This window comes from Bubalus kerabau, chromosome 13 (assembly GCF_029407905.1).
Source record: "Bubalus kerabau isolate K-KA32 ecotype Philippines breed swamp buffalo chromosome 13, PCC_UOA_SB_1v2, whole genome shotgun sequence".
Lineage (NCBI taxonomy): Eukaryota > Metazoa > Chordata > Mammalia > Artiodactyla > Bovidae > Bubalus > Bubalus kerabau.
Genome location: NC_073636.1, coordinates 49,131,510 through 49,156,469, shown reverse-complemented (window position 1 = coordinate 49,156,469; position 24,960 = coordinate 49,131,510).

Genomic DNA, 24,960 nt, shown 5'->3' with positions numbered 1-24,960 from the left:
AGCACTGATCCTGCCTCTTTTGAACCTTTTTTAATGATAAAGGAAAACCAATACCACCTCCAGTTTCATATAAGGAGATTAACTCAGTTCCCAAACACAAGTTGGTGCAACAGCCATTCACTCTCAGGGGTCAAGTTCCCAGCCACCCTGGCCTCTTCCCAGACCAGGTGCACAGTGGATCTGTCACTTCAGTCTCATCTTGCCAGTTTCCCTACTCTCTCTCTCTGTTTCATAGTATGCCTACATTCTTCTACTATATTAGTAATATTGTTTATAATATCTTTGTTTGTTTGTTGTTTTTTGGAACAGTAGATAAAGCTTAAAATTTGACTTCACAAACCATTTTGTCCAAAACTTTATCATAAATGTAAAACATTTCAACACCATGCCTGTAGACAATCTTGTAGAGTCTTTCAAATGCTGTATGACTACTAACTCCTTTCAGCATTTTCTATGTTCAGTCTATGATGCAACAACCATTAATATGTGAAACGAATCTGGCAAATCTTGGGAGTTTAGATATTCACCAATTTCAAGTTGTGAAAACACAGCTGAGAATCAGAAATTTCAGAAAGTATGCTTGACAACAATGAAAATAGGTATCTCTAAGTTCAAGAAGAAATTACAGTCCTCTTAGCCACAAGAAAGTTATTATTCACCAGCATGTAAGACCCTTGGAAGAAGAGGTTTTATTCGTCTTTATATACTTAGCATAGTACCTGTCACATATTAAGCACTCAACACATTGTGAGTGAAGTTGTTTGAACTTTAAAGAGTGTTCCCTAAATCTTTACTCAGAGCCTAATTACTTTTACTTTATAAATTTTTGTAACTTGTTTGACAGCACATTAAAAGAAAAATAAAAGCAAGAGAGAAAACAGAATAAAACTTTAAAGGCAGACACGGGATTCAAACAGACTAGTCCAAATAGATGGTTATATGTTAACAGATCCCAAGAGCATCACTATATAATGACATGATATAAAAACTAAAATGTATAATGATTCTCTTGATTCAGGAAGAAAAGAGTGAATTACATAAGTATGTTTAGCTTACAAAGACAGAATAAGAAAATGTATATTTTAGAATGACTCACATATCCATTGGGTAAATTTTTTTTAAAGAGTTGTTCACGCTTGAAGCTATTAAAACCTAAACTCTTTGGAACTCAGCTGTTGCGAACAATGCCATCCTTGGAAGTTGAAAACAGTTGAAATCTTTTGGCATAATAAAATCAGTTATGTGTCATTATCATAAAAAAGCCAGTCCCAGAAAAGCATTTTCTTCCCAAAAAAGAATGCTACCCTTGGTGGTATTTGAGCTGTAAGTAACTTTTCAGTGGCTCATACCTTGCTCAAGCCCACAAGTGTGCCTTAAAGATTACAGAGGTAGAGAGAATTTTTGCCTCTGAAAAAGTGTTTGGCTTCACCTTTCATTACAGAATTTCTCCTGAGTTGCTTGTCCATCTCAGCATACATTTTGATTTTCAAGTCTCCCTCCAGGATCTTGCTTCCATGACTTTCACCACTTAAATCTTGTCCAGTCTTTTTCCCATCCCATATTGATAACTGTTCAGTTCAGTCACTCAGTCATGTCCAACTCTGTGACCCCATGGACTGCAGGATGACAGGATTTCCTGTACATCAACAGCTCCTGAAGCTTGTTCAAACTCATGTCCATCAAGCTGGTGATGTCATCCAACCATCTCATCCTCTGTTTTGCCCTTCTCCTGCTTTCAATCTTTCCCAGCATTAGGGTCTTTTTCAATGAGTCAGTTCTTTGTACCAGGTGGCCAAAGTATTGGGAGCTTCAGCTTCAGCATCAGTCCTTCCAATGAATATTCAGGATTGAGTTCCATTAGGATTGACTGGTTTGATCTCCCTGCATTACAAGGGACTCGCTGGAGTCTTCTCCAACAGCAGTCCAAAAGTATCAATTCTTTGGCACTCACCCATATTTATGGTCCAACTCTCACATGAATACATGACTACTGGAAAAACCATAGCTTTGACTAGATGGACCTTTGTCAGCAAAGTAATGTCTCTGCTTTTTAATATGCTGTCTAGTTTGGTCATAGCTTTTCTTCCAAGGAACAAGTGTCTTTTAATTTCATGGCTGCAGTCACCATCTGCAGTGATTTTAGAGTCCAAGAAAATAAAGTCTCTCACTGTTTCCATTGTTTCCTCATCTATTTGCCATGAAGTGATGGGACTGGATGCCATAATCTTAGTTTTTTTAATGTTGAGTTTTAAACCAGCTTTTTCATTCTCCTCTTTCACTTTCATCAAGAGGCTCTTTAGTTCCTCTTCGCTTTCTGCCATAATGGTGGTGTCATCTGCGTATCTGAGGTTATTGATATTTTTCCTGGCAATCTTGATTCCAGTTTGTGCTTCATCCAGCCCAGCATTTCGCATGATGTACTTTGCATATAAGTTAAATAAGCAGGGTGACAATATACAGCCTTGACATACTCCTTTTCCTATTTGGAACCAGTCTGTTGTTCCATGTCCAGTTCTAACTGTTGCTTCCTGACCTGCATACAAATTTCTCAAGAGGCAAGTCAGGTGGTCTGGTATTCCCATCTCTTTGAGAATTTTCCACAGTTTGTGATGATCCACACAGTCAAAGGCTTTAATGTAGTCAATGAAGCAGAAGTAGATGTTTTTGTGGATTTCTCTTGCTTTTTCTATGATCCAGCAGATGTTGGCAATTTGATCTGTGGTTCCTCTACCTTCTCTAAATCTAGCTTGAACAGCTGGAAGTTCATGGTTCACATAGTGTTGAAGCCTAGCTTGGATAATTTTGAACATTACTTTGGTAGATTGTGAAATGAGTGCAATTGTGTAATAGTTTGTACATTCTTTGGCCTTGCCTTTCTTGTTCTAGGAGCACTAATTCAATGAGACACCCTATATGACATAGCTAATATAGTGGCTGGCTCATAACAGACCCTGAATTTGAGCTGAAGGATTAGTCATGATAATTCTCATACTATCATTTGGAAGTCACTAACAAGACTAGACAGTGACAGAGTGAAAGATTATTCCAGATCTGAATGATTGTAAGAACTCCAGGCATATTTGCCTCAACATAACATTATGTCTTTCCATCACCCAGCTCTGCCTCCCTGGACTAACCAAAAGAGTGTTTATTATGGGCTGCTGTGAGGAAAAACAAGTGTAGAGTGGGAAAAGAGATAGCAAGAAGGATGGGCAGCTATAACCATTGCTACATAAGCTTTGATTTTCAGATATCTGGAAGATATAAAAGGAATTTAATCACAAACAGCCATGCCTTGGTAAACTATCTAATTGATAAGGTGATTTTGTTTACCATGTAAGAATTCTATATCACCTTCTATACTTCTCTAGATTTTATGGTCTGTGAGCCCAAAGAGAACCACAAGCTGAAGAAAAAACACTATAAGAAATGCTTTTTGAATTATCAGTTCTATTTCCAAAAAAAACAGACATTGTAGGGAGGTAAAATGATGACATGGTGACATTAGTTGGCCTTTTACAATAACACATAGGACTGTTTCTAAGACTTTAATAGCTGTGCAGATTCTTCTTTTAATTCTTTCCTTTAAATATACTTTTCACAGTTTATATTTCATATTTGTGAAATACAATCCCTTGGTCACCTCATTTTTAATAGTAGTTTAAATTATAATTAATTTAATTTTATAATACTAATTTTAATAATTTTATTTATTTTTGGCTCTGTTGGGTCTGCATGTGTTGCTGCATGGACTTTCTCTAGTTGTAGTGAGCAGGGGCTATTCTCTAGTGTGTGGGCTTCTCATTAGGGTGGCTTCTTTTGTTGCAGAGCACAGGATCTTGAGTGTCCAGGCTTCAGTAGTTGTGGCATGTGGGTTCATTAGTTGTGGCTCCTTGGCTCTAGAGCACAGGCTCAATAGTTGTGACACATGGGCTTAGTTGCTCTCCAGTATGTGGCATCTTCTCAGACGAGTAATTGAACCCATGTCTCCTGCATGAGCAGGCAGATTCTTTACTACTGAGCCATCAGGGTAGCCCCTTTAGTTAGAAACAAGCTTTTGATAAAATTTTCATTTTGTTCATATGAATACATTGTCTCTAAACATAAAATGAAGATCACTTGGGTAAATAAGTAGAAGTATCCATTATACATAAAACTATAATAAATTGGTCCAAAGACAGCTTCAGATCTATAAGGAAAAGAAAAACAGCCAAGCACAAAAGATCTGAAAGTGTTTCATGGAAGAAAAAATACAAATGATCAACATTAGGATGAAGATGATCTTGGGTGGCCTTGGTCTTCAGTGGCTTGAAGCAGCATTCCAGTTTTGTTGTGCCAGGGCAGTGAGAACATTGAATCCTAGCCACTAGATCATTAGCTGGTAACAAGGTCATGGCCCTTTGGCTTTGCAGAAAAGAATACCCACAAACACAGAAAATAATGAAAGAAGTAAAATGTTTATTAGAAGGAAAAAGACTAGAGTATGTGTGAATTGACACCTGGGCAGACACAGAGAGAGCTGAGACACAGTGGTAGTTTAAATCACTTACAGGGGGCATTTCTTTCTGGGTTTCCTTTGGCCAATCATTTTGATTTTCCTGGTTCTGAGTCTGCATTTGATACTTCTTAGTATCCTCCAGTGGATGTGCACATATCTCTTAGCCAGGACGGATTCCAGAGAAAAGGCCTATGAACAAGTTCACATTATTCCCTTTTTTTGTTAAAGCATAGCTTAGAGGATTTTGAGAATTATTTGCTAGCATGTGAAATGAGTGCAATTGTGCCATAGCTTGAACATTCTTTGACATTGCCCTTTTTTTGGTATTTGAATGAAAACTGACCTTTTCCAGTCCCGTGTACACTGCTGAGTTTTCCAAATTTGCTAGCATATTGAGTGCAGCACTTTAACAGCATCATCAATTGCATTCATTTCGCATGCTAGCAAGATAATGCTCAAAATCCTTCAAGCTAGGCTTCAACAGTACATGAACCAAGAAATTCCAAATGTACTACCTGGATTTAGAGAGGGCAGAGGAACCAGAGATAAAATTGCCAACCTCTGTTGGATCATAGAAAAAGCAAGAGAAATCCATAAAATTCTACCTCTGCTTCATTGACTACACTAAAGTCTTTGACTGTGTGGATCACAACTGTGGAAAATTCTTAAAGAGATGGGAATACCAGACCACCTTACCTGCCTCCTGAGGAACCAGTATGCAGGTCAAGAAGCAATAGTTAGAACCTGACATGAAACAACAGACTGGTTCCAAGTTGGGAAAGGAGTACTTCAAGACTGTATTGGGACAACCCTGAGGGATGGGATGGGATGGGAGGGAGGTGGGAGAGGGGATCAGGATAGGGGATACATGTATACCCATGGCTGATTCATGTCAATGAATGGCAAAAACCACTACAATATTATAAAGTAATTAGCCGCCAATTAAAATTAATTAATTATTAAAAAAAAAAAACTCCTTGGAGGTCAAAAGGTCAAAACTTGTCCCAACTTCACCCTGCTTATTTAACTTATATGTAAAGTACATCATGTGAAATGCAAGGCTGGATAACTCACAAGTTGGAATCAAGACTTTCAGGAGAAATATTAATAACCTCAGATATGCAGATGACACCACCCTTATGGCAAAAAGTGAAGAGCAACTAAATGAAGGTGAAAGATAAAGGTAAAAAAGCAGGCTCAAAACTCAATATTCAGAAAACTAAGATCATGGCATCCAGTCCCATCACTTCATGGCAAATAGATGAGGAAACAATAGAAACAGTGACAGATTTTATTTGGGGTGGGGGGGGGGGCTCCAAAATCACTGCAGATGGTGACTGCAGCCATGAAATTAGAAGATGCTTGCTCCTTGGAAGAAAAGTTATGACAAGCCTAGACAGTGTATTAAAAAGCAGAGACACTACTTTGCCAACAAAGGTCTGTATGGTCAAAGCTTTGGTTTTTCCAGTAGTCTTGTATGAATGTGAGATTTGGACCATAAAGATGGCTGAGAGCCAAAGAAAAGATGCTTTTGAACTGTGATGTTGGAGAAGACTCTAGAGAGTCTCTTGGACTGCAAGGAGATCCAACCAGTCAATTCTAGAGGAAATCAACCTTGAATATTCATTGGATGTACTGATTGTGAAGCTGAAGCTCCAATACTTTGGCCGCCTGATGCAAAGAACCGACACATTGGAAAAGATCCTGATGCTGGGAAAGACTGAAGGGAGGAGGAAAAGGGGACAACAGAGGATGAGATGGTTGGATGGCATCACCAACTCAATGGACATGAGTTTAAGCAAGCTCTGGGAGATGGTGATGGACAGAGAAGCCTGGCGTGCTGCAGTCCATGGTAGCAAAGAGTTACACATATCTGAGCAACTGAACAATAACAACACCAGCAGCAACAACAACTCTCCTTTTGACCTCCAAGGAGTTTTTTTTTTTAATAATTAATTAATTTTAATTGGAGGCTAATTACTTTATAATATTGTAGTGGTTTTTGCCATTCGTTGACATGAATCAGCCATGGGTATACATGTATCCCCTATCCTGATCCCCCCTCCCACCTTCCTCCCTTCCATCCCATCCCTCAGGGTTGTCCCAATGTAACAGCTTTGAGTGCCCTGTTTCATGCATCAAACTTGGACTGTGAAATAGATCTCCAAGGAGTTTTTTAGCTGGGAAGATCACCTTCACTTCAAGAATGAGAAATGTGTGATCTCTTACCTGAGAAGGGTTCAGCTTCTCCTGCCTTCATCTTGGAGTATCAGTCCACAAGGGATAAACTCCAGAGGCTCAGCCTGGGGCCCACTATCTTCTGCCTCAAAGATTCTTCAACTTCATGTAAAATAGTGAAATACAAATTACAAAAGTGATAAGATACTACTTCATACTCATCAAATTAACCAGGTTTAAAAGTCCAAAACTAGCAATCATTAGTGAAAATAAGATAAAATGAGACTGGGGTGTAAATAGGTTCAATTACTTGGGAAAATAAACTGGCAATATCTAACACATTTGAAAATATTCCTACAAAACAATTTATCGATCTTTGTGTCTACCCTAAAAAAATTCTCAGGCATATTCATTTTTTTAAATGTATAATGTATAAAATTTTGTTTGTTACAAAATTGTCATAATAGTAAAAAATTATGCAAGTAACTACCTTATGTCACAGTTAAATATGTTAAGTAACTGTGGGCTGTTCATTTACAGAGTGCCATTTAACAGTTAAAATGGATGAACTAGATGTATATGTACCAACATGGACACATTCCAAAACTTTATAATGAATGAAAAATGGAAGTTTCAGGTGTTAACATTTATGCATGTTTTTAACCCATAAAACAATATTATAAATTGTTTGTAGAATTATACATTTGTAAGAAAAAGTGGATAAGAAACCATGGATAAGAACAGAAAGCAAATCTAGAAGAGAAAGAGAGGAAGGAATAGAATGAATTTGGTACTGTATCCCTATGATTTTATTATTTAAAAGCAAAAAGACTTCAAACAAATATCTGTCCAACCTATCTCTGAAATCAAGGTGGTAAAAGCAAAACATGTGTTATGCCTTTCTACACTTTTTTGGAGATGTGAAACATTTCATAATTCATTATTAAAATCTAAACAACATATACATATTGTATATACTGCATAGTTAAAATGATAAAAAGGAACATGCACAGAAAAATACATGAAAATATTAACAACAGTCTAGGTAACAGTGAAGAGAAACAATTGGTGAATTTTCTCCTCTTTTTTCTGTGTCCAAATTTTGTTTACTGTGCATAAATTACTTTTAAGTTTTAAAAATGTATTGATTTGAGCATAAGATTTAATTAGTAGATTTTCTTATCTTTCAAAGGATACATTTTGTATTTTTAAAGAGACAGAATAAATGACTCATACTTCTTTTGAGTTTACACATTAGTAATGAATGCCTTTAAATTTGGCATTGTAAATATTGAATTCAGTAGTTACAATAACTTATATGAGTCAGTGTTTATTTACATAGTCAAGCCAAACCTTCTAAAATAGTTTCAGCTGCTGTTTAAAAAAGAAATGTTACTACAAGTTTGGTCATAATGGATTTTTTTTTTCCAAGTAATTGCATCCTCCTCAGTTCTTTAGTCTGTAAGTGATATCCAACCTAAAGCTGTATCATACTGTAAAATCCTTCACCTGGGCAAGTGGATAACTAAAAACATGCTTTTTTAGAAATAAAGTTATATTAAATGGTTCTGCTTTCTTAAAGTACCTGTTACCTATTCACAATGTCAATCTTAAGCTGCTGCTGCTGCTGCTAAATCGCTTCAGATGGTACTTAAGAATAGGCTCATTTAACCTGAAAACTTATGAAGGTAGAACTGACATGTGGGAGGTTAAGAACTTAATGTCACACAGCTTATGAGGGGCAGGGCCATCACCTCACCTCAGGTGTTTGATCTTCTCAAAGGACCCCCTGACTAAGCCACCAAACAGCTGGGTGTAACCTTTGACATCCTCCCAGAGTCCTCAATGATAATTCTAAAAAAGCACTCACTGTATCACATCTGAAAGCTTAAAGAAGATACAATGGAGATCTTGGAGGAAAAAAAGAAAAGTTAATACATTTTTAGACCAAGTTTCTGTCCTCCAAAATCTCAAATCTGAAATAGTTCTTTGAAGTTATTGTTAAAGAGCAGAAAATAACTTTTCCAGCCCAAGAGATACATGGTGTCTGCTCAGTATCCTTCCACATTCCTGATCTTCACTCATCCACTTGTGAGATCACTCCATTTTTCCCTCTCTCTCTCTCTTTCTTCCTTCTTCCTACAACAACAAAGATTTCTTGATTATTCCTACTATTATTCAGGCACACTATGACCTATATGTCTCTAACCTCACAAAGCAGATAGTCTAGCTCTCAGGGCTTCACTATTGTAGCAACTAGCAACATGTGGCTATTTAATTTAAATTAATTAAAATTAAGTAAAATTTATTTTTTTTAATTTTATTTTATTTTTAGACTTTACATAACTGTATTAGTTTTGCCAAATTTAAAAATAAAATTAAGTAAAATTTAAATTGCAGCCCCTCAGTCACACTAGCCATATTTCTACTACTCAATAATTTCAGTTCAAGTACAAAAAGAACTATTGGAAGTGCTGGCCCAGAAGGAAATTACACAGTCACAGTGCATGTTGTTGTTGTACTATGATAGAGGAAATTCTGGAAGCAACAAGAGCACCACAAAAAAGAGAGACAGCTATGAGAAAGGATGAGTCTGTTTGTCGCTAAGTCGTGTCTGACTCTTGCAACCCCATGGACTGTAGCCTGCCAGGCTCCACTGTCCATGGGATTCTCCAGGCAAGAACACTAGAGTTTCCCTCATAACTCAGTTGGTAAAGAATCTGCCTGCAGTGCAGGAGACCCGAGTTTGATTCCTGGGTTGGAAAAGGATGAAGGAATAAACAAAAATGTTTATTTCATTGACTTCATCTGTTTTAGTATTTCTGGCTGTCTGTCCTTCCCTCTGCACCCCGCCTCTTCTCATCCCTCCTCCTCCTTGTTATTCTGGCTGGAGGGAGCATGACGTTCAATCCCCAAAGACAAAATAAAAGGCCACCCCCTCAATCCTGCCCAATCCATTCCCAAGTTTTCATTCAGTGACTAAATCCTCCAGCTTAATACTTCCCCTTTCAAAACAAAATACTTCCAACAAAGGTTCTAGAGGAAGCTTTTTGTCCTGCGCATGACCCTGTGGTCTCTAAAGCCAAATGACCAGGTCAGACCTGAAAAGGTGGAAGTTTATTAGGCTCTCAAAAGGGGTGCTTCTTTTGAGCTCCTGTAACAATACAACAAGCTCTTCTGTCTGGCTACACAGGCAATCAACTAATTATGAGATCCGTTTACTCACTGCTTTTTAAATATTCTAATCATCCCTCAAATGTCCTCAGAGCCAAGAGTTAACTCAAATACAGGTGCAGAAGAGCCAACACAAAGGAAAAGAAATAATATACAAGATCAAGTGAGAAATCAGACCCTTCATGGTTTGTTTATGTAATGACTGTTGTCATGTCCATAATGGACATACCAGCGACAAACATGTGACCACAGAAAATCCCTGCCAGTCAGACTGGGTTTGGGGAAGCCAATTGGATAGTAAAAAGTGCATTCAAAGAACATTTCTTAAAGCAAGGTGAATTATGTTCATCTCTGGACAAGTGAAGAAGGATTAATAGCCCTTTAGGGGCATGTCTGCTTTTAAACAAACAAACAAAAAAAAAATGGACAATAGTCATTTAAACTACCAAACCCATTATTTGCATGTAAAAACCTTCAAAGTGCTTTCATATCTTTATATTAGGAAGGTTATGACAACATCCTACCCCAATAAAATTTTATTCATGCTTTCAGTTACATAGAAAATTATTCTGTTTTTTCAAAATATGTGAATTCTCACTAGTTTCTGAAGGATCATAAATTCAAAATTATTTTGATTGTTAGAGGAATTGTTGTTAACACAAGTCAGTGTTTCTTGAGGTGATTATCACCTGGACATTCTCCTTTTGCCACTCCAGACCCTTTTCCATTCTGCTCTGAGTTCCTAAACCTGACCTTTATAAACTGCAACTGAAACCTTTGCCAGCTGGTTTCCAATGGGTTTGGCCAAAGCAGAGAACTAAATAAGCAGGAGATACCTGGAGAAAGGAAGGAGGCAGGGAGAAAAGGGGAGAGAGGACAGAGTGGAAACAGGGTGTTTTCCACCAGCTCCCTCATTTCAGACTTGGGTGGCCAGTGTCTGCATTCCTCTCTCATAGGTTGCACATTCAGTTGGGGGCCTCTCTCCCAAGGACAGCCATAGCTAAGCTATGGACCCTTCCTGTTCTGGTAACTTCTCCCTCTCCTTGCCCCTTTTGGTCTTATTGTTTGGTCACTAAGTCTTGTTCAAGTCTGCAGCACCATGGACTGCCACAAGCCAGGCTCACCTGTCCTTCACTATCTCCCAAAATTTGCTCAAATTCATGTCTATTGAGTCAGTGATGCTATGTAACCATCTCATCCTCTGCTTCCCTCTTCTTTTGCCTTCAGTAGTACCCAGCATTAGGGAATTTTCCAATGAGTCAGCTCTTCGCATCAGGTGATGAAAGGACTGGAGCTTCAGCTTCAGCATAAGTCCTTCCAATGAATATTCAGGGTTGATTTCCTTTAGGAATGACTGGTTTGATCTTTTTACTGTCCAAAGGATTCTCAAAAGTTTTCTCTAGCACCACAATTTAAAGACATCATTTCTTTGATACTCAGCCTTCTTTAGAGTCAGTCAGGTCTCACTCTCATATCTGTACATGACTACTCGAAAAACCGCAGCTTTGACTATACAGACCTTTGTCAGCAAAGTGATGTCTCTTATTACACTGTCTAGGTTTGTCATACCTTCCTTTCCCAGGAGCAAGTGTCTTTTAATTTCATGGCTGCAGTCACTGTCCACAGTGATCTGATGCTAACAGCCCCTCATGCTTCACCATTCCGTCAGTTTTCCTCAGCCTCCTATAAATTTGTAAATAGCCTTTTCATTAAACTCTCCTCAGCTCCATTTGATGGTGCTATTACTTGCTGAGATATTGATGGAAACAAATTTTACTGAAGATGTCTCTCTGCAAGATCTATATGTCCCTATGGGAATGTAGCTAAAGTGAACAACCATTCTTGGATGGGAAGAGAACCAATCTCAGTTGTCATCTTAGATTCCACAAATAAACTCAAAAGCTTAATAGAAATAGACAGTGACTATGTTAGAATGCTGAAAAAAGACTTCCAAGAATGCAAAGATGCCCCTTTCCATGTTTCCAATTCTCAACTAATTAAGGAGTTAAAATGACTACTAAAAATATTAATCACAGAGTATCTTAAAGTGTTTACATTAACCTTGTCATTGCTCTCCTCCATTAGAATAGGTCATCAATGGCAAATAATTTGATACATCAGAAATATATAGAGAGAGCTGTATATGCATCATCCTAGGCTCCAGCTGTGATCCCATCCCCTGGGTTCTGAGAACACAATTCCTGCCTTTGTTGCTCCAGACTTATGACGGAAGAAGCTTTCTGATGTTGCTAATTCATGACCTATTTCAACTACTTTTGCATTTTCAGTTCTCCCAACACCTTTGCAGTCCGTCTCCATATTAAATTTCTCCACTGAACAAGCAGGTAAAGAGGTTTCCATCAATGGACACTGACTGAAATACAATTTTAAAAAATAAGCTTTGGAGAACAAGGTGGCAGAGGTGTAGGTGGATGTGGAGTACATCGCTCTCCATGGATACATCAGAAATACACCTTCAGACACAGAAGCACATGCAGAACACCAGCTGGGAGCAGACAGGAGGACCTGACCTGTGGAAAAGACTATATAGAACCATGCAAAACTCGGTAGGATGAAGGAACTAGGGGGGAAAACAGGAGTGCTAGTAGGACTGGACCTGCCCTCAGCAGGTTGAGGAACAGAAGCAGGGATACAATCCCAACATCAGGGCAATTGTCTGAGTCAGAGGAGAAACATTTAAAGCTGAGAGTGAAACAGCTGATCTATGGCAGCATAAATGGAATGAGAATCAGACAGTCCTTGCCACAACCTTACATATGCCAGGCAGGAACCCAGGTCTCCTGGAAGGGGCAGTGGCTGGGAGCTGGAGTTTAGGGACTGTGGAGCAATCCCAGTGTGAGGGCTGCTGTTGACTGCGGAGGAACAGATCGAGAGAATGTGAGGGAGGAGATCATGGTGGGAAATGCCTGTGGCAGAAAGCCAGGCAGCCATAGAAGCAAAGCGATACTGCTGAGTCACGTGTAGGGGGTGGAGACATCACCATAGCCTCTCTCTCTCTCTGCACATGCCAGCATCAGCAGCTGAACAATAAAGAGGCTGGCCCATCAAATGCCAGATGCACTGAACTACAGAATAGGACTCCACCCAGTGTGCCCATTTAAGTGCCTGATTTGCCAATCTACAGAGTAGGACCCCAGTCAGGGGGGCCCCCTCTATGTGCCTGATGCACTGAACAACAGAGAAAAACCCTAGGCAAGGGATTTCTCAAAGTGCCTGAACAGGTGGAGCAATGGAGAAAGACTGCCCAAAGAGGCCTTCTGATCGCCAGCTACGAGAGGCTAAAAAAAAGATAGGGCCATAACTGATAGGGCCATAACTCCTGCTGTGGAGGCAGTCTGTCCCTGAACACGTGGCATCGCCAGGGTCCCTGCAAGCCAAGCAGGTGCACCACCTTCATGCTCAGCTTTCACTGGGGCAGAGCTGCCACAGGCCAAAAAAAAAAAAAAAAGAAGTCTATGTTTGTGTGCGCAGGGTCGCTTCAGTCCTGTCTGACTCTTCGCAACCCTGTAGACTGTGGCCTGCCAGGCTTCTCTGTCAGAGAGGGGATGCTCCAGGCAAGAATACTGGAGTATATTGGCCAGTACTGGTTGCAATACCTTTCTAGAGCACTGTATTTCCTGTTACCCTAGCCGCCAACCCCCCCTGAGTACCTGGTGCCACCAGAACCCCTGCAAGCCAAGCAGCTGCACCACTTCCACACCTGGCCCTCACAGCAGCAAACCCAAGCCCTCCAGAGCAGCCTGTGGCAGCTCTGCCCCAGTGAGAGCTGAGCGTGAAGGTGGTGCAGCTGCTTGGCTTGCAGGGACCCTGGTGGCGTCAAGTGTTTAGAGACACAAACTGCCTCCACGGCAGGAGTTATGGCCCTATCAGAGTCTTTTTTCAAGCCTCTTGTAGCTGGTGATCAGAAGGCTTCTTTGGCTAGTCTTTCTCCGAAGCTCCTCCCATTGGACGACCTCCAGGGCAACCCCAGTGGATGACCCACACGTAGAGGTGGAAATAAAATCACAATTGAAACCCAGGGGCAGTGTGGCTAAGGATGAAGAACCAAAACCTTCCCGCCAGCTGTACAAGGCAGCAGATTAAATCCACATGATCCACTTAGCAGACTCTGTGTCTATGGAATATGTAAAAGGCCATTGAGAGCCCACACAAAAGAAAACGCACTAGCTCTGATAGCTGTGGACATTGGAGGCAAGATAATACAGGAGTAGTACCAGATTAGAATCTGAGCAGATCCCACAGCAGGTCCAGAGATCAGTACAGTGTTGGGGGGCATCCTAGGGAGATAAGGTGGACTGTGATTCCCAGCACAGAAAAGGACTCTGACAGCAATGACTCAACATTTATTATTCTTATTTTTTTGATTTGTTCTGTAGATTCTTCCGGATTTTTTCTTTGCTTTTTTTTTTCCTTTATCCCCTCTCTGTTGTAGTTGTCGATTTTATCAGCACTAAGAAATCCAATTAAGCTCATAAGCTTTTTTTTTCTTTTTCCTCAGTCACATTTTCAATTGTTGTCATAAACCTCTGCCTTTACATTGGGCTTTTGCAGTTCTGTGGAGTTTTCCTTTTTATTTATTTTTTTTACTTTTATCTTTAATGTTAATTTTTAATTTTTAAATCTATTATTTTTTCTACATCCATTCCTTTGCTTGCTTTTCCTACTATTATTTTCCCCTTGCAGTTAATCTTTAACATATATAAATTTTCTTTATCTACCTCTATTTAATTTTGCATATCTATTCTTTCTCTCCTTTTCTCTCAACATATTTGTTAGTTTTATTTTCATTGCTTTATGCCCCAATTGGCACCTTACTTTAGTTTTGTTATCCAGTTTGTGCTGTAATTAGTTTTGTTCTGGTAGATATAAGTTTTGGTTTCCTTTGTTCGCCAGGTCAATCTATTGTACTTAATTTTTGTTGAACTGTTTTGATTTTTCTTATGGGTGTATATGTGTATATTCAGTCACACTTTCTATTGTTGTTATAGACCTCTGCCTCTACATGGGCTTTTGCACTCCTGTGAAGTTGTCCTTTTTGTTCCCTTTTTTCTTTCTTCTTCAGTTTTTTTCTCTTTTCTCTCTTTTATAATTTTATTTTTAAATTTTTTAACCTATGATTTTTTTCTACAGTTATTTCTTCATTTGCCTTTCCAACTGTTCTTTTCCCCTTGCAGTTAATCTTTAATGTATATAAATGTTCTTCATCTACCTCTATTTAACTTTGCATATCTGTTCTTTCTTTCTTTTCTTTCTTTCCTTTCCTCTCAACATATTTGTTAGTTTTGTTTTCATTGCTTTAATCCCCACTTGGCATCTTGCTTTAGTTTTGTTTTCCAGTTTATACCTAAGTTAATTTTGTTCTTAACTGGTAAATATATTTTTTGATTTCCTTTGTTTGCCAGATCAAGCTACTGTACTTTATTTTTGTTGGACTGTTTTCACTTTGCTCATTGGGTGTATATGTATATTCCATTATTTGAATTATTGTTTGCCTGATTTTGCAATTGCCATTTGTCTGGGGTTCATCTTTGGTTTCTCATTTTCGGATATTTGTTTTACTCTCCCTTAATGCTATAACAAACCATTTGTGGAATCTTCATTCCTGACCAGAGATCAAACCCTGAGCCTTTTGAGTGGGAGCACTGACTCCAAGACCCTAGGCTACCAGAGAACTAACCCTAGGGAGCATCAAATAGTGAGAACTCACACAAAGGAAACCACTTGAATACAAGACCCAGCATCAACCAACCACCAGTAGCACCTGTGCAAAAAGCCTCATCTAAACAACAAATAAAACAAAAATGCAAACTCAATCATCAGAAGACAGGAGTACCACCTCACTCAGCCTTGCCCATCAGAGGAAAAACAAACAAACAAAAACTCAGCACAAATCTCACCCTATACAAAGCTCACACAAACCATTAGACCAACCGTAGGAAGGCAGAAACCAAAAGGAAGAAAGAATTCAATCTTCTTCAAGGAAAGAATTCCACTTTCCTTGAAGCCTGGGAAAAGGAGACCTCAAACACAATAACTTAAAAAAAAAAAAAATGAAAAGGCAGAAAATACTGGACAAATGAAGGAACAAACTAGAAACACAGAAGTCCAAATAAATGAAGAGGAAATAGGGAAATGACCTGAAAAGGAATTCAGAATAATGAGTAAAGATGATAAAAAACCTTGAAAACAAAACGAAGAAAATGCAAGAATCAATTAACTAAGACCTAGAAGAATTAAAGAAAAACTTACAAACAACACAATTACTGAAATTAAAAATACTCTAGAAGGAATCAATAGCAGAATATCTGAAGCAGAAGAACAAATCAGTGAGCTGGAAGATAAAATGGTGGAAATAACTTCTGAGGGACCGAATAAAGTAGAAAGAATAAAAAGAGCTGAAGACAATCTCAGAGACCTCTGGGACCATATCAAATGCACCAACATTCAAATTATATGGGTCTCAGAAGAAGAAAAGAAAAAGAAAGAGTGTGAGAAATTTTTTGAAGAGATTATAGTTGAAAATTTCCCCAACATGGAAAAGGAAATAGCCAATCAGGTCCAAGAGGCACAAAGGGTCCCATACAGGATAAACCCAAGGAGAAACATGCCAAAACACATACTAATCAAACTAACAAAGACTAAACACAAAGATAGAATATTATAAGCAGCAAGGGAGAAGCAACAAGTAAAATACAAGGGAACCCCCATACACTTAACACCTGATCTTTCAACAGAAACTCTTCATGCCAGTAGGGAATGGCAGGATATATTTAAAGTACTGAAAGGGAAAATCTACAACCAAGATTACTGTACCCAGCAAGGATCTCATTCAAAACTGATGGAGAAATAAAAAGCTTTTCAGACAAGCAAAAGCTAAGAGAATTCAGTACCTCCAAACCAGCTTTACAACAAATGTTAAACGGACTTATATAGTCAAGAAATACCACAGAAGAAAAATAATCTACAAAATCAACTCAAAACAAAGAAAATGGCAATAGAAACATATATATCAATAATTACTTTAAATGTAAATGGATTAAATGCTTCAACCAAAACTGGACAGCTACATGTAAAAGAATGAAATTAGAACACTTCCTAACACCATACACAAAGATAAACCCAAAATAAATTAAAGACCTAAATGTAAGACCAGAAATTATAAAACTCTTAGAGGAAAACATAGACAGAATACTCGATGACATAAATCAAAGCAAGATCCTCTATGACCCACCTCCTAGAATAATGGAAAAAAACCAAAAGTAAACAAATGGGACCTGCTTAAACTTAAAAGCTTTTGCACAGCAAAGGAAACTATAAGCAAGGTGAAAAGACAAGCCTCTGAATGGGAGAAAATAATAGCAAATGAAACAACTGACAAAGGATTAATTTCCAAAATATACAAGCAGCTCATACAAGTCAATACCAGGAAAACAAACAAGCCAATCAAAAAGTTGGAAGAAGACCTATACAGACGTTTCTCCAAAAAAGACATACAGATGGCTAACAAACACATGAAGAGATGCTCAATATTGCTCATTATTAGAGAAATGCACCTCACACTGGTCAAAGCGGCCCTCATCAAAAAGCCTACCAACAATAAATGCTGGAAAGAGTGTGGAGAAAAGGGAACACTCTTGCACTGTTATTGGGAATGTAAATTGATACAGCCACTATGGACGGTATGAAGATTCCTTTAAAACTAGGAATAAAACCACCATATGACCAAACAATCCCACTTCTAGGCATATACCCTGAGGAAACCAAAATTGAAAAAGACACATATATCCCATTGTTCATTGCAGCACTATACACAATAGCTAGAACATGGAAGCAACGTAGATGTCCATCGACAGATGAATGGATAAAGAAGTCATGGTATATATACACAATGGAATATTACTCAGCCATAAAAGGAACATATTTGAGTCTCTTCTAATGAGGTGGATGAACCTAGAACCTATTATACAGAGTGAAGTAAGTCAGAAAGAGAAAGATAAATACCGTGTTCTAACACATATATGGAGAAGGCAATGGCACCCCACTCCAGTACTCTTGCCTGGAAATCCCATAGAGGAGGAGCCTGGTAGGCTGCAGTCCATGGGGTTGCAAAGAGTTGGACACGACTGAGTGACTTCACTTTCACTTTTCACTTTCATGCATTGGAGAAGGAAATGGCAACCCACTCCAGTGTTCTTGCCTGGAGAATGCCAGGGACGGGGGAGCCTGGTGGACTGCCGCCTATGGGGTCGCACGGAGTCGGACACGACTGAAGCGACTTAGCAGCAGCAGCAGCAACACATATATATGGAATCTAGAAAAATGTTACTGAAGAATTTATTTACAGGGAAACAATTGAGAAACAGACATAGAGAATAGACTTATGGACATAGGGAGAGGGGAGGGGAGGGTGAGATGTATGGAAAGAGTAACATGGAAAGTTACATTACCATATGTATAATAGGTAGTCAATGGGAATTTGCTATATGGCTTAGCAAACTCAAACAAGGGCTCTGTATCAACCTAGAGTTGTGGAGTGGGGAGAGAGATGGGAGGGAGGTTCAAAAGGGAGAGGATATATGTATACCTATGTCTGATTCATGTTGAGGTTTGACAGAAAACAGCAAAATTCTGTAAAGCAATTATCATTCAGTGAAAAATAATTTAAAAAAAAACTAAGTTTTTTCCTTAGTTTAGTGATGTTGTGGCTTTAATTTAATATTGATGGTATAATATCAATAGAACAGACTGAATTGGGAGTCAAAAACTAAAATTCAAGCCTTAGTTCTACCACCACCTGTTGTGTTGTAGACAGACTTTGAACCCATCTCTGTATCCTGTAGCTCCTTCCATTGCAGTATGTCAGTCTGACTTGTGACTGCCACAACGTGCACATTTCTCTACCTGAGCATACTACAGATCAGAAGTACTAAAGAAATAATAACCACCCTCTATTATTTTTGTATTACATATATAATGAATTAACACACATTGAGTGGCTTAGAAATACATATTAAGGTCTGAAATGAGTCTTACTGGGATAAAATCAAGGTGTTGACAGAGCTGCATTACTTTCTGGAGGCTCTAGGGAAGAATGCATTTTCTTTTCTTTTCACCTTTTAGAGACATCCCATGTTCATTGGCTAATGGTTCCCTTCTATCTTCAAAGGCAACATGGTATCATCTGACTTTCTCATACAGTATCACTCTGATTCCTATTCTTCTTGTTACATCTCCTTCTCTGATTCTCACTCTCCTGCATCCTTCTTTCACATATAAGGACACTTGTGATTACAGTGGACCCACTCAGGTAAATCAGGATAATATATCTATCTCAATGGTCTTAAGTCATCTGCAGAGCCTCCTTTTCCATGTAGGGTAACATAATTACAGGTTCCAGGAATTAGGATATGGACATCTTTGAGGAACCATTTTTCTGCTTACCACAGTCCACACTCTGGCCTGGAAAGATTCACATTTTCCAAAGCTGAACAAAGTCACTTCATCACAATATCCCTAAGGTCTAAATCAACTTAAAATGTAAAGCATCAGTTTAAAAGTCCAAAGTCTCATCTATAAACCCCATTAGCTCTGAAGTTCCAAATCTCATAATCTAAATGAGATATTGGTGACACTCAGAGTATGATAAGGCATAGGACAAAGGTTTTCTCTATCTAAAGGCCTGTGAAGCTAGAAAACAAGTTATCTGCCCCCAGCATACAATGGTGTAACAGGCACAGGATAAAAACTATATACATTCCTGTTCATAAAGAGAGAATTGGAAGGAAAAAGAAAAAAGAGTCATTGATGCCAAGCTATTTCAAAAGCCAGCTAAGCTTTTTGTCTGAAGGCCTACCAATAATCCTCTGTGGCTCTGTACTCTGATTTATTCTTCCATTTACATGAAATGTAGCACAGTTTTTCATATGTGTAGTTTACTAGCCTTTTATTGCCTTGAGAATTGTGGAGGTCAAAGAGATTTCTTTCATTTTTGTCTTCTCTCTACACCTTTTATTCCAAGCTGGCAATATTTCTGCTGGTATGAAATTCTCAATAATCTTATGGATTTTCTGTGTATGTCACTAGGATTCATTCCACTAGAAAAATAGCTCCACTACATATCTCTCTAACACCCAAAAAAGATGTCCTTTTCATTATAGGGGACTAGAATGCAAAAGTAGGAAGTCAAGAAACACCTGGGGTAACAGACAAATTTGGCCTTGGAATACGGAATGAAGCAGGGCAAAGACTAATAGAATTTTGCCAAGAGAACACACTGGTCATAGCAAACACCCTCTTCCAACAACACAAGAGAGGACTCTACACATGGACATCACCAGATGGTAAACAACGAAATCAGATTGATTATATTCATTGCAGCCAAAGATGGAGAAGCTCCATACAATCAGCAAAAACAAGATGGGAGCTGACTGTGGCTCAGATCATGAACTCCTTATTGCCAAATTCCAACTTAAATTGAAGAAAGTAGGGAAAACCACTAGACCATTCAGGTATGACCTAAATCAAATTCCTTATGATTATACAGTGGAAGTGAGAAATAGATTTAAGGGACTAGATCTGATAGAGTGATGATGAACTATGGACGGAGGTTCATAACATTGTACAGGAGACAGGGATCAAGACAATCCCCATGGAAAAGAACTGCAAAAAAGCAAAATGGCTGTCTGGGGAGACCTTACAAATAGCTGTGAAAAGAAGAAAAGTGAAAAGCAAAGGAGAAAAGGAAAGATATAAGCATCTGAATGCAGAGTTCCAACGAATAGCAAGGAGAGATAAGAAAGCCTTCCTCAGCGATCAATGCAAAGAAATAGAGGAAAACAACAGAATGGGAAAGACTAGAGATCTCTTCAAGAAAATTAGAGATACCAAGGGAACATTTCATGCAAAGATGGGCTCGATAAAGGACAGAAATGGTATGGACCTAACAGAAGCAGAAGATACTAAGAAGAGGTGGTAAGAATACACAGAAGAACTGTACAAAAAAGATCTTCACGGCCAAGATAATCACGATGGTGTGATCACTCACCTAGAGCTAGACATCCTGGAATCTGAAGTCAAGTGGGCCTTAGGAAGCATCACTATGAACAAAGTTAGTGGAGGTGATGGTATTCCAGTTGAGCTATTTAAAATCCTAGAAGACGATGCTGTGAAAGTGCTGCACTCAATATGCCAGCAAATTTGGAAAACTCAGCAGTGGCCACAGGACTGGAGAAGGTCAGTTTTCATTCCAATCCCAAAGAAAGGCAATGCCAAAGAATGCTCAATCTACTGCACAATTGTACTCATCTCACACGCTAGTAAAGTAATGCTCAAAATTCTCCAAGCCAGGCTTCAGCAATACGTGAACTGTGAACTTCCAGATGTTCAAGCTGGTTTTAGAAAAGGCAGAGGAACCAGAGATCAAATTGCTGACATCCACTGGATCATGGAAAAAGCAAGAGAGTTCCAGAAAAACATCTATTTCTGCTTTATTGACTATGCCAAAGCCTTGGACTGTGTGGATCACCATAAACTGTGGAAAATTCTGAAAGAGATGGGAATACCAGACCACCTGACCTGCCTCTTGAGAAACCTATATGCAGGTCAGGAAGCAACAGTTAGAACTGGACATGGAACATCAGACTGGCTCCAAATAGGAAAAGGAGTATGTCAAGGCTGTATATTGTCACCCTGCTTATTTAACTTATATGCAGAGTACATCATGAGAAACGCTGGGCTGGAAGAAGCACAAGCTGGAATCAAGATTGCCGGAATCAAGATAACCTCAGATATGCAGATGACACCACCCTTATGGCAGAAAGTGAAGAGGAACTAAAAAGCCTCTTGATGAAAGTGAAAGAGGAGAGTGAAAAAGTTGGCTTAAAGCTCAACATTCAGAAAACTAAGATCATGGCATCTGGTCCCAACACTTCATGGGAAGTAGATGAGGAAGCAGTGGAAAAGTTTCAGACTTTTATTTTTGGGGGCTCCAAAATCACTGCAGATGGTGACTGCAGCCATGAAATTAAAAGATGCTTGCTCCTTGAAAGGAGATAGCATATTCAAAAGAAAAGACATTACTTTGCCAACAAAGGTCCGTCTAGTCAAGGCTATGGTTTTTCCAGTAGTCATGTATGGATGTGAGAATTGGACTGTGAAGAAAGCTGAGCTCTGAAGAATTGATGCTTTTGAACTGTGGTGTTGGAGAAGACTCTTGAGAGTCCCTTTGACTACAAGGAGATCCAAACAGTCCATTCTAAAGGAGATCAATCCTGCATGTTCATTGGAAGGACTGATGCTAAAGCTGACCTCATGCGAGGAGTTGACTCATTGGAAAAGACTCTGATGCTGGGAGGGATTGGGGGCAGGAGGAGAAGGGGACGACAGAGGATGAGATGGCTGGATAGCATCATCGACTCTGTGGACATGAGTTTGTCCACAAACTCACGGGAGTTGGTGATGGACAGCGAGGCCTGGCATGCTGCAATTCATGGGGTCGCAAAGAGTCGGACACAACTGAGCGACTGAACTGAACTGACTGACTGACATATCTCTCTGAGATAATCCCATCTCTATTCTAGCTTCTACTGAGACAGCTGAGGTAACCCATGAGTCACATGTCTAATCTCTTCAAAGAGCTCTCTGTATGACTGAATGCTCTGAACTTTTCATTCTTTCAAGGCACTAATATAGGGCTGTTTAGCCATGTTCTTGTCTTTCTCTCCAGAACACACTTTCTTGGAAGTGGCCTTTGAATGGCAACATTTTTATAATCTAGATAGGCTGGGGATTCTCCAAATCTTCAAGTCCTTTCCTTTTTTGTTTAATATCTCTTCTTTCCACCTATCTTCTTCCTCTTACACTTTACTATAAGCATCTAGAAGAAACCAGGTTGCACCTTCAACATTTTTTTTAGAAATCTCTTCAGCTAATTCTCCAAATTCATCACTTATAAGTTTGCTTTCTGCATAGGTTCAGAACAAAATTCAGCTAAATTTTTTGTTGCAATAACGAGTTTCTTTCCTCCAGTTTCCAAAAACATGCTCCCCACTTGAATCTAAACCCTTTCAAACTAAACCTTTAACATCTGTATTTCTTAAGTAGTCTGTATGACACTTTAGGTATTTTTTCTGAGACTATATGCCTTTTCTCAATCACATGTATCTCTTCTTTCAAGCCCTCACTAACAGGCAAATTACCATTCATATTTCTAACTAAAACTGTTCAAAGCAATCAATGTAGGCTTTTCCCACTCAAAACTAATTTAAAAATTAGTTTTCTATTGCCTCTGTAACAAGTTACCACACATTTAGTGGCATAAGCAAATGCATGATTAATACATAACTCTGAGGACAGAAGTCTGAAACAGGTCTCACTGGGTTAAAATCCAAGGTTTAGCAGAGCCCCATTCCTTTCTTGAGGCTTTAAGGAAGAATTCATTTTCTTGCTTTCTCCACTTTCATCCCACATTCCCTGGCTCATGGTCCCCTTTTATTTTCAAAGCCAGAGATAAACAAATGAGTCTTTCTCACATTGTAGCACTCCAACTCTGACACTGTTGTCACATCTTCTTTTCCCATTCTAATTTTCCTGCCTCCTTCTTTCACTTCTAAAGACCCTTGGGACTACATTGAGTCAAACTGGATAACTCAGGATAATCTCCACATGTCAGGATCCACAACTTAATCATTGGTGGAAGATTCATTTTTCCATGTAAGGTAACATCTTCACATGTTCCAAATATTAAGAAGTGGACATCATTTGGAGGGTGATTATTATGTGTACCACATCCTCATCCCAGGGTTAGCCTCTTATTAATTACTGGTATGAATTGATATATTAATACTTCAGTCTCTTGCACCTTAGATTAGATAACGTTGAGATACATATTTTACACTGGTCCTCAGAGTTTCCCAGAAGGATTAAGCTTGAGTTCAACGTGTGAATTGTTTAATTTTTTGGTTACCTATCTTTTTTTTTTTTATTTACTTCCTTAACTGAGGTTTCCTGACTCCATCTCTCAAATATACTACTTGCACTAAGATCCTAGTCCAGGGTCTTCTGCTAAGAGAACTAAGACATTATGTGATCAACCACTCACTTTACCTCTGTATCTCAGTTATCTTGGGAGACTTGATTTCCTCTCAAGGAATATGTATGAATTAAGAAAGGAATAACATTTATGAAAATGTTTTGAAAAAATCTTAAATGAGGAAGCACAGTTGTATGGTACCTTAATTTAAATCTATCCAACTTTCTTTTCTTGATATAGTGAATTGGTAAACTTTTGTCAACACCTCTAAAACAATGCTTCTCCACTGGAGGCAATTTTGTCCACTGAAGACATTTGGCAATATCTGAAGGTATTTTTATTTTTTTTTTTAATTTTATTTTATTTTTAAACTTTACATAATTGTATTAGTTTTGCCAAATATCAAAATGAATCCGCCACAGGTTTGTCACAACTCTGGTGGGGTAAGGGAGTAGGAAAAGATTTGCTACTGGCATCTAGTGATAGAGGTCAAGAATGCTGCACACCCTATAATGCAGAGGACACACCCCCACCCCGCCACCGTGAGAGAATTATCTAGTCTAAATATCAATAGTGTAACTACTGGGAAACTCTGCTCTTAATTCAGATGATTAAACTGATTTATATCATTATTGGGCTTCCCTGGAGGCTCAGCACTAAAGAATCTGCCTGTAATGCTTTGGACACTGGTTTGATCCCTGGGTGGGAAAGATCCCTTGGAGCAGGGCATGGCAACCCACTCCAGTATTCTTGCCTGGAGAAACCCATGACTGAGGAGCCTAGAGGGATATAGTCCATAGGGTTGCAAAGAGTTGGACTGAAGCAACTGAGCATGTACACACGCATGTCATTATTATGGTATTATAATTTATAATGTTTACTATTAATACCAGAATTATTCTTCTACCTCCTACTCAAAGTTTATGTTTGCTCACTTCATTTTTTGAGAGTTAATTTTATTCCAATCAGAGAAACCATTGTGTAAACAAGCTAATGTAACTCTCCATAATCACTTTTTCTTGAGATTGGAATTTTTTTACTGTTTTTGTCACAGAACCTT